Genomic DNA, 11,396 nt, shown 5'->3' on the forward strand with positions numbered 1-11,396 from the left:
TATGTAAAGAAAAATAGAGCTGGATATTTATCAAGTTTATTGAGTTCATTGTGGTCTGAAAATCAAATCTGTAATAAATCATGCATACCACATAAACTTATGTATTCTCTGTCTTTAAAAAGGCTTGAGTTTTGATTTTTTTCCAAGCTATTAAAAATCGGTTTACTGTGACCCAAGAAAAAAAGTAAAATTCTAAAGTGGTTATTTTTTCCAAAATAAATATATCTCCAACAAGACCATATTTTCCCAAGCCAAAATTAGGACACATAGCCTGAAATGTAGGTAGATAATTCAGACTTTGAAAATCAGGCCAGGTAAAACAAATCTAGGCTAAATGGCTATTGCACCTATTTTAACTGAAATGACAAAAACACTGATATATAAAATACTGCTCCCTGAAAATATTTTGTTGGCATAAAGTCAATAATGAATAAAAGAACTCTGATAGCTGTTTTCATCACTATATCCACAGAGTCCATCTCAGTCACTGACAGATAATAGACATTTAATTTGTACTGTTTGAGTGAATGTGAAGGGAGTGTGAGTGTGTGTGTGTGTGTGTGTGTGTGTGTGTGAGAGAGAGAGATAGAGAGAGAGAGAGAGAGAGAGAGAGAGAGAGAGAGAGAGAGAGAGAGAGAGATTTTTTTCCATGACAAAAAGGAAGTACCTTGGGCAACAAAAGACATTTAAATGTTTTTTTTCTCTTACTGAGCCCCCAAATAATGAAGCCAATACAGTCTATAGAAAAGAAGGGCAGCAGGAAATAGACTATGTGCAAACCGAGTGCCCACAGCCTCCCTACGCTTCCCCCAACCCTCACTTGACCCAGGATACCTCTGGCCTGCCTGCCCACCCTGGCTGACAAGGAAGCAGCCTTTGATGATGCAGTAGAATATGTGATGAACAAAGATTACAAAATATGGAAAAAGAACACCTCTGTTCTATACAATCTGGTGATGACCCATGCTCTGGAGTGGCCCAGCCTAACTGCACACTTGGCTTCCCAATGTAACCGGACCAGAAGGGAAAGATTTCAGCATTCACTGACGTGTCCTAGGGACACACAGATGGGATGAACAAAACCACACTGCGACATCCAGTGTGCAGCTCCCTAGTGATGATGCTCAGCTTGGTGCTTCACACTATGGCAGTGAGAAAGGAGGATTTGGAGGTTTGGGCTTTTAGTGGAAAAACTGAAATAGAAATCGAGATCAACCATGAAGAAGTAAACAGGGCACACTGTATGCCACAGAACTCTTGCATCATTGCCACAAAAACTTCACCCAGTGATGTTCTTGGTTTGGACTTATATATAACATCCTTCTAAACCTGATCCTTCTGGACAGTGCAGCCCAGAACTGCATCTCCATGGATGTCAGAAGGGAAGCTATGGGCTTTCTTGGAACCCAAATCTCAGTGTGCACTTACTTTGTGCTTCAGATGACCACAATGTCTACTTGTAGGACGGAAAAGTTGTGGCTGCAAAGACCATCTTCACAGTGCATAGAGAAATAGTAGATGCCTCCTGATATCTGCTCCATGAGTCTCTGTTTGAGTCAATTGCTGATGATGAGAAACTTATGATCTGGGACACTCATTCAAACAATACTTCCAAACCAAGCCACTTGGTTAATGCTCACACTGCTGAAGTTAACTCCCTTTCTTTCAATCTTTATAGTGAGTTTGTTCTTGCCATGGGGTCTGAATGACTGTTGTTGCCTTGTGGGATCTGAGAAATCTGAAATTTAAGCTGCATTCATTGAATCACGTAAGGGCAAAATATACCAGGTTCAGTGGTCGCCTCACAACAAGACTATTTTGGCTTCCAGTGGTACTGATCACAGAACAAATGTCTTGGATTTAAGTAAAACTGGAGAGGAACAATCCCCAGAAGATGCAGAAGACGAGCCACCAGAGTTGCTCATTCTGGTGGTCACACTACCGAGATACCTGATTTCTCCTGGAATCCCAATGACCCTTAGGTGATCTGTTCTGTGTCAGAAGACAACATCATACAAGTGTGGCAAATGGCAGAGAACACTGACAATGATGAAGACCCTGAAGGAAGCATGGATCCAGAAGGACAGGGGTCTTAGATACATCTACACTTCTTGAGATTTTAGACTCCCCCTTTTTCCCTCTCAAGCCGGAGGTTAATTTAACATTGACTTTGAGAGAAAGACTTTGTTCAGCAATCCTTCTATAATAGGTACCATCAACAATGCTATTAGACCAAACCCAGGGTGTTTTCTAAATATTAACTAGGCAGGAGAGGCTTGATTCAGTAAAGTCACAGACATGTTTAAATTTTCTTCTGAAATTTTCTAGTAACAAAGATCTAAAGTAGCCACTGAAAGGGGAATATCATGTGTGGTTATTTTATTTTTCTTCTAATGCTATATCCCCAAGTTTTTCAGACTCATTTAATTAAAGCTAGAAGTAAGGAATTGAGCCAAGTGAGGTAGGTGTCTGAGCCATGAAGTATAAGTCCTGCACGATGTCATTTTTATTCAGGAATGAGGGGAGATTCAAGTTATATAAATACTTACTCCAAAATCATCACACCTGACTTTCTAGGATGCACATTTTCATATGTAGGTCAGTCTCCTCTCAATTTCTTGAGTTAAATCAAAACTACATGTTCCTCTTTCCCTTCTCTCTCATTAGTGTTTCTCTTCAGCTGTTTTCATGTTACTTTTCCTTTCTGTGACATGATTTAAAAAAAAAAAACACACTTGGGACCACCAGGTTGTAAAGATGTTTTCACCTGACAGTTATACCACAGGTAGATGGTTCGATTATGTTGAGAAGAATGAATTGATAGCTTGTATTTTTTTAAATGAAATTAATCCTGGATAAGAGTTGTTGTTTTTTAAGGAGTTCGTCATTGACCGCTAGTTTGATGCCACTTCTGTTTTGGGTGACCTGTTTAACTAGCGGGACTGTTACTCTCCATGACCAACTGTGCAAGTGCTTATAATGGAATAAATTGCTTTTCTACATTAAAAAAAGGAAGCAAATATGTGACTAGAAAAATAGTTGACTGATCAATAAAGTTATGTTCCTCATGGTAACAAGATTCCCTTCATATATCATGTTTAATAGTCATATAAAAACCAACGTTTTTTATTTTTAACATTCTCTCCTTGCTTTACCAGGGAAAACACATGGGAATGTGTCTGGTTTACAAAGTTCGATTATAAGGTCTGAGGGATAAACTCAGCATCATCAACATTCAAAAGTGTAATTTGTCTTTGGAACTGTTTTTAATACCATCATACCCATACAGTTACAAATGTTGATATTTAAGCCTGTAGAGATTATGCTCTGTGCAGGTACAAAAAAAAAAAAAAAAAAAAAAAACTACTGAATATAAATTGTTTTCAGTAAGCAAAAAAGGGCTATAATTTTCTTAGTTATAACAGAACATGTCAGAAGATGAAAATAGAGAAAAACTAATCAAATTGCTTACAATTCTCATCCTAAGAAAGGTGAATCAATTTAACACTATGCTCTGAATACTATAAAACTCGTTTAGGAAAGCATTGGAAAATAAATACCAGTGCAGACCTACTGGTTTCAATCATATTTTGTATTAAATTGGCTAGACAGAAAAAAAAAAAAAAAAAAAGAAACATTTCAGTGGCTCCAATGCTCCTTCTACAGAAAAAAGCCCACATCATCTGTAGGATGGCCTCAGATTTTGGTCTACTTCATCTGGCAGAGTAAGTTTATTGGAAAAGAGGTTTTTAATTTCTTTAGGCAAAATAATTTTCTTTGCTGACCAGATGCATTAAGCTTCTATGGTTTGTTCATGCAGATGTCCCTCTTACTCAATAAATTTCCCAAGACATTGGTTCTGAGTGATTCTTATTATCCTGCTGACCAGCTGGACAAGAAATCCAAACTTATTTGTAATCACACTTTGTTAGTAGACATCACAAACATTTTGGTAAAACTAATAATTTTAAAGGAGCTGTTAAGTAACACACGAGCAATGGATTACCAAATTCCATCTATGTTCACAACAGAAAGATTGCAAAGGGCAAAATGTATTCCTAAACACAATCAATGGTAATTTTACTGTTAAATATGTTTATATCCTTTTGGCTAGAAAGTGTGTTGGAATGAAATTTACAATTTTTCTTTGGTTTAGACACAAAAGTATAACTAGGATAATCCATTTAGCAGTTAGCAAATATAGAGGGCCCGTGAGATTGAATTTGCATTAAAATTTCAAGGCATACATTGGAATAAGTATGTTCCTTTGCCCTTTGTGGTTTATTTGTTAATGTAAGTTTGTCTTTTTTTTTTTAATTGAATTTATTGGGTTGACATAGGTCCATAACACCATACAGGTTTCAAGTGTACAACTCAACAAAACATCATCATCTGCACATTGCATCACATGCCCAGCACTCTAAGCAAAGTCTCTCTTTGTTCTCATCCCCTCTTTGCCCACCTCCACCTCCACTCACCCTCTTTCTCTCTATGTCTATGTATTAAATATGTTTTTTTTGCTTAATTATTTCACCTTCCTTCAACCAGTCCCCTAACCCCTTCTTACAGCTGTCTGCCCCATCTATCCATGCCTCTGTTTCTATTTTGCTCATTAGATTCCACATATAAGTGAGATCATATGGTATTTGTCTTGTTCTGACTGGTTTATTTCACTCAGCATAATGTTCTCCAGGTCCATCCAGAGTTTAAGTGACAAACTCAAATTTATATATAGTATAACATGGTAGAACTGGATTCAGTTAATCTGCTTCCAACCCCCATTCTGATCTCGTTACACTGAGCAGCTTCTCCTTAATTGAGTGCAAGAGACAATTTTGCCATATTGTAAAAACTCCCAGGGTCCAAAATTAGTCCTCCTCTCTTACAGACACCTCAGTGAACCAGAAAGTGTATAAGATCCTGGGATTCACAAAGATTAAGGCACACCTTTATTCTTGCTTTTAAGAGTAGGGTGATCAACTTGTCCTGGTTTGTACAAGACAGTCCCAATTTTAGCAATGAAAGTCTGGCTTCCTGGTAATCCCTCACGTTTGGGAAAATGGGATGGTTGGGAACCCTAGTTTGAAGGAGTTTTTAGTCTAGATTGGAGTCATGCATGTAAGCATGTCACTGGATAGTATCAATGTGTTTAATGGTGACATATGAAAAGTACAGTGGGAACAAAAAGAGATCCTCTCCATATGCCTGGGAAACCTGTTGTATTTATCCATCAGGTCCTTATTAGCACAAGTCTCTTTAAAATCCTGCCCTATCTAGCCTCAACAATGTTTCCAAACTCCTCCTTCAATTTCCTGTTCTGAAAGTAACATATTATTTCTCCATTCTCTTTAAATTTCTGGGCTCTATTTTTAGTTAAGTAGCTCTATCTGCAACCATCCCCTTCCCTCTTCCAGCCATCCTTAACTCTAACATGTCATTTTCCCTGATTGTTTCTAATACATTTCTGGGCCAGCTCACTTTAGCAGAGGCCTGGAATAAAGTAGCACTTAGAGATAGTTTGTTGGACGAATGACTCAACATTTTTAAAAGATTTATTTATTTTTAGAGAGAGAGAAAGGAAAGGAGAAAGAGAGGGAGAGAAACATCAATGTGTGATTGCCTTTCGCAGGCCCCCCACTGGGGACCTGGCCCGCAACCCAGGCGTGTGCCCTGACTGGGAATCAAACCAGCGACCCTTTAGTTCGCAGGCTGATGCTTAAGCCACTGACTCAACACTTTGAATATCTATATGTTTATCTACAACACAGGTAAAGCCTATTGGACAAAGTTCATCTTTGTTCAACATAAAAGATGAGGGCAATTTTTGTAAGTGTTTCCTGATTGTCAAGCACTTAAGTTTCCTCACTTAATCCTCTTAACCACTGTGAGAGAGAATGAATATTATGATTATCCCCATTTTCTGAAAATGCAAAACAGGAGCAGAAGTTAAATACCCAGATTACTGGTATGACAAAAAATTCTGTTCAAGGTCTGTTTTACAACAAATCTCACGACTACACCATGCTGTCCCAGGCCCTCAGTATACTGAATGCATTGGTAACTGGAAGATATCATAACGGACAATCAGTAATTTCCACAGTGAGCATTTGCCAACAGAGACCTTCAACTAGGAGAATTAAGGTGCCCCAAGAGTTGGCTGGACATGGTTATTTGTAATCTAAGACAGGAATTTCTCACAATGAGCCAATCGTCCAAGACACACTTATTGGCTGCTACAGCTATTTCAACTCATGTACAAAGCTGGGGGACACAAAACTGAGTAAGAAAACAGTTCTTTTTGATACTCAGCCTGGAATCCAGTAGCACTGCCAAAGAATGGCTAAAAGAATCCACTTAAAGAATTTGCATAACCGCCCTCAAGCCATCCCAAATACATACCCAATTTAAGTAAAGACAGAGTGATTGCAATGCAAACGCAGCTTCCAGGCAAACTTTTTTTCCCTCCACATCAAAACAGCTCCCCAAGCCCCACCTACCTACAAAGCAATTACATATAAGCCTGCCACCACTTAAGGTTGAGGTCAGGATATCAACCACCAGGAAAGGGGGGGGGGGGGTCAGATCTGTAGTCACCAGAAAGATGTTCAGAACCAGATACAGCGGAGAACCAGAAAGGGATGGAGTACTAACATGGGGGAAACAAAGACTTGGTCTCAGTAACAAGAGGCAAGTACAGTTACTAGGATTAGGGCACAAGGTACAAGTCAAGCAGACAGCTGTGGAGAAGGACCCAGGCAAAAGACAGGCGTGAAGCAATGGAAGGGCCCTCCAAACTTGGCCATGTTTCACTATTCTTCGACAAGTTTTGTTTTAGTTTAGACTTGCAGTATAAATGTGTGAAACGTGAGATTTATATTTAAGATTCAGGCAGACCCAGTTTGTGACCTATTTTACAGAGATTATTTTACAGGGCAACAGTATTGTAAATCTAGGTAAGAAGCTAATTAATCACCATAACTATCTTGGGTAGTAGGTCCTGTATATTTCCCAAATGTACTTTTTAAAAGGTAATTCAGTAAACATCACAGCCCAAGAATGATTCCATTCACTAGCTTCACTTGCTTGGAATTAAAAAAAAAAAAAAAAAAAAAAAAAAGAGAGAGTGACTTGAAAAAAGGTACACATTTTCTCAATAGGCTTCTATAAGTGAATTTAAAATTATACCTACAAGAGCTCTCAGATGGTTAGAGCGTTGTCCCAATACGCCAAGGTTGAGAGTTCGATCTCCAATCAGGGCACATACAGAAATCAACTAATTAATGCATAAATGGAACAACAAATCTTTCTCAATCTCTCTCTCTCTCTCTCTCTCTCTCTCTCTCTCTCTCTCTCTCTCTCTCTCTCTCAAGGGGGGAGAACACGAGTGAACATGAACCTGTGTGGGCCGGTGTGGGCCAGCACCAGAGAGCCCATTTGGGGGAATGGGAATAATATTATTAGTCACTAACCTCAGAAAATGTACTTTTGCAAATAACCTCTGCTGCTTATATGGTATCACTAATGAATAAGGTTGCCAGATTTAGTAAATACAGGAGCTCCAGTGTAATTGGTATTTCAGATAAGCAAAGAATAAGTTGTGGAATATTTGGGGCATACTTATACTAAAAAAGCATTCCTGGTTTTTCATCTGCATGACCTGTATTTTATCTGGCAATGCAACTTATCACGTAAAGGTCTCGTTCAAATTTATAGCTATCATAACCAAAAACTCTTGTTGGGAACAGAGTGTCAAGGTCTTGGTTGCTGCATTCATTGCCTTTCAATCCCAGTGGTCTCATTGCCAGTCAGTGACAGCCAGCCATGAGACTGCATTTGTAGTCAAGACTTGGGCAGCAAGGTAATGTACTTGTTTTTAAAATGTGTTCTAATTAATGTTCAACCATATCTGGTTCAGTGGATCAAGCAGATACTTTATCCCCAAATTAAATGTCTGTCTACAGAGCAAAGGGGAATAAGTATATATTTATGCCAGATAGCTTTGCAGTGAAGGAAACCATCTGCAGACCTGCTTTAGAGTCTAACAAGTGACCTGCAGCTCTGCTCCTTCATCCCTCGTACACAGGAGGCCCCTGGGAGTTGCCAGTAGCTACAACCTCATGCCATGGCAGCAAGCCTGAGAAGTGCAGTTCTCTGAGGTCTGTGCAGAAGTTCATTCACTCTTCCTGATTCAGTGCCGAAATCAGAACGGAACATTCATTTACTCTTCCTGACTCAGCGCTGCAATCAGAATGGAGCATAGCTTACAGGTGATGCACATGTGGGACAAAGAGGATTTTGAGGCAGGGACAGGACATGGTCTTGGATGAATGCCACAGAAAAGGGTAGCAAAACCGAGGGAACACAAAGACAATGAGCACCATTGTTAACACCTAAAAGGTTTAAGCCGGACAAAGAATGACTGGACTAAGTCAGCAAGTGGGAATCACCTTGGGAGAGATCGAAAGGGAAATTCAGTGGCATTAAAGAAGGCATTGTAGCCACACGTCCCCAAGGCAAGCCAAAGACAGTGACACAGAAACAGCCCTCTGCAGATATTTTTGACAGTCGCTCCAAATAAAATCTTATTCTCAGAATCTACAAAGCAATCTTGACTCTCATAGTTTCCCAAAGCATAGTACTCACATTGATATCAATATGGAAATTGAACATGTTTTCCTTCATGTTCAAAATTTTCAGAGACATTTTTAAAGGATAACAGTTCAGCCCAAGTCACAACTGAATATGGGGGGCAGGGGACAGTCACAATGCAAAAATCAAGGTGTTCCTTCGGGATGTATGCTTTTGTTTCAAAAGTTCATTTCATTTGAATACACTTGATTTGTTGACTTTTTTATTGGTATGGAAGAAACAGGAAAATGACTATAATTATGCACACTTTACAACGATTATGCATTTAATATGCAATGAGACATTTGCCAGGGAAGTTATGTCTATGGTTAGAATAGGCTCCAGGGTTATGTCAAGCTGCAAAGTGATATGTATGCGAATGAATTCTCAGGCTCATTAATCATTTTTATACTTGAAGTGCTAAACTGCTAATGTTACACAGAGAGTGAAAATGAAGTAATTAAGGAGTTTAATAGCTACAGTCTTTTGAGGAGAAAACAAGTTGATAATGCTTCTTTTAATATGTTACATAAATTGGATTTTTTGTTAAATGACAAAAACCAGGTTCATCTATTGTGCAGCTTCGAATGACACAAACGCTTTGATTATTTTGTACGTGCGGCCAATAGACGGCTATGTGAAGGCGGTCCACTAAGCCACCACATTTATAAGAGAAAGTCTGCGTTACCAAGAGCACGGAAACACCTATCAGGTTCTCGCCCGTTTTCCTTTTGAAGTTCTAAAGCAGCACTTCTCAGATTATCTGTGGTAAAGGGCCAGTTTGTGTTCCTTTGTTCTCAATGCATCACAGATAAATTCTTTTATAAAATAAAATACCAATGACTTGAAAAATGCAACAAAAACATATACAAAATGTTAGCCTGTTTTTATATTACTGTACTAAACCCCCATAACATTACTGAAGTGACATTACTAATGGCCTAACCTCCATCACCCCACAGAGCGGAGAGTGTGAGACCTCCCAGCAGCTCACACTGAGATGCGCTGCTCTAAAAGCAGAAGTCTGGGGAGTGGTGTGGTCTGGTCATACACTGACACCAATTCACAGGTCTGCATGCTCAAGTCTCCCGTAGGCTAGGGCTGCCAGTGAGGAGCTAATGGCCTGGTAAGCCTCCTGGTGCCTTACAAAGGACTGTTAACTCGTCTAGGTGGGGGTAAGAACATCTCATGGATAAGCCTCTTTGTTTGGTTCCTTTCATATCTTTCTTCTTTAGTAAGTCTAAATACACATTTTCCCATTCTTCCCCTTTCCTTTTCTTCCATTTTTTTTTCTTCTGCCCATCTGGAGGCATTTGCATGCAGTGAAAAAACCAAGACCCTGGAGACACACAGATTGTGTTTGGATTGTTAGAAGGCAGGCCAGGAAGGAACTCAATCCTGCTAAATCAGGTTTCTCATCTGGAACATGGCGACAGTATTATTCTTCACACACTATGAATGGGATTCTAAAATGAGATAAAAGAGTATATAATAGTTGCTCCTCAAACACTGCTCACCTCAATTCCTTCATTTTCCTAGCGATTTGTGGGTGTCTAAGAGAGAAGACTACAACATTATATGTTTAAGTTAATGTATTAGCAGTTATGCTTGCAGCTTATAAGCATGCCTCCTTTCAGAAAATTAATTGAATAAAGCCAATCAATCAACCAAAAATCCAGTTACACAAACAATGGACACTATTTCATCTTCCTTCTTCTCCCAGGTAATGGTGCTACCCTCCGCAGTGGCCAATGCCAGAGATTCTTGGGGGTCAAACCCACACCTACCCCATTTCCAAATTTTACCAACTCCAGAACTTGTCCCCACCCCCAATGGATGTCACATCCATTTCTATACTTCTGCCCCCTAGACACTGCTTCAATATTTTTCTCAAGTTTTGAAACTACTCCCCTTTATCTTTTCACAAATCCTTGTAAATGATCATCCTCAACTTTGCTGTCAGTCTTTCTAAAATAAAAACCTCCTCAAGTTAGTCTCCTGCTTAAAACTCTCCCCAGAGGCTCACTCTCTGTAACCTATGGGGAAAAGTCCAGAGGCCTAACATTTGGACTGATACAGCTGTCACGTTCTTAAACAGTTAAAACTCTTTGAAAAGTAGTTTGTAAATAACAGCTTCCCGCATTCGGGACTTGCAGCCCACACCCAATATTGCCATCATCCCGCACCCAAAGGGTTAACACTTGGTAAGGCAAAGGAAGGGGCCTTTCCCCTCCAACTGAGTGGTCCTGAGAGGCAGTATCCAGCCTTACCAGTTGGGAATGAGTATGTCTCCTGTTTACAACTCCTTCACTATCTAGCCTTGGTTTACTTTTCGCTTTTCCAAGCTGGACAATTATTATATGGTCCTTGCCCCAGTACTGTGGGCACCAGCTACACAGGGACAAGCACACAGCACCATGTGACTAAACCATGAAGCAAATATTTGAAGAAAGTCAGGCTCATCATTCACCAAACCCAAAAGTTCACAGGTATAACAGATAACATTGTAGAATATAGAATGTTATTTGGCTCTGGCTGGTTTGGCTCAGTGGCTTGAGCGCCAGACTTCGAACCAAAGGGTCACCAGTTTGATTCCCAGTCAGAGCATGTGACTGGATGGCAAGCCAGGTCCCAAGTTGAGGGCATGCGAGAGGCAACTAATCGATGTATCTCTAGCACAATGATGTTTTTCTCCCTCTCTTTCTCCCTTCTTTCCCCTCTCTCTGAAAATAAATAAATACATTTTTAAGGGAATATTCTTTGATTAC

The 11,396-nt window shown here is 39.6% G+C and overlaps 1 pseudogene; it reads left to right on the forward strand.

Annotated features, from left to right (window-relative positions):
• Positions 1-956: 956 nt before the first annotated feature.
• Positions 957-2,096, forward strand: LOC149991708 (histone-binding protein RBBP4 pseudogene; annotated as a pseudogene).
• The last annotated feature ends 9,300 nt before the right edge of the window (positions 2,097-11,396 follow it).

The sequence above is a fragment of the Furipterus horrens genome, unplaced genomic scaffold (genome assembly GCF_987537825.1).
Source record: "Furipterus horrens unplaced genomic scaffold, mFurHor1.1.pri manual_scaffold_17, whole genome shotgun sequence".
In the NCBI taxonomy this organism is placed as follows: domain Eukaryota; kingdom Metazoa; phylum Chordata; class Mammalia; order Chiroptera; family Furipteridae; genus Furipterus; species Furipterus horrens.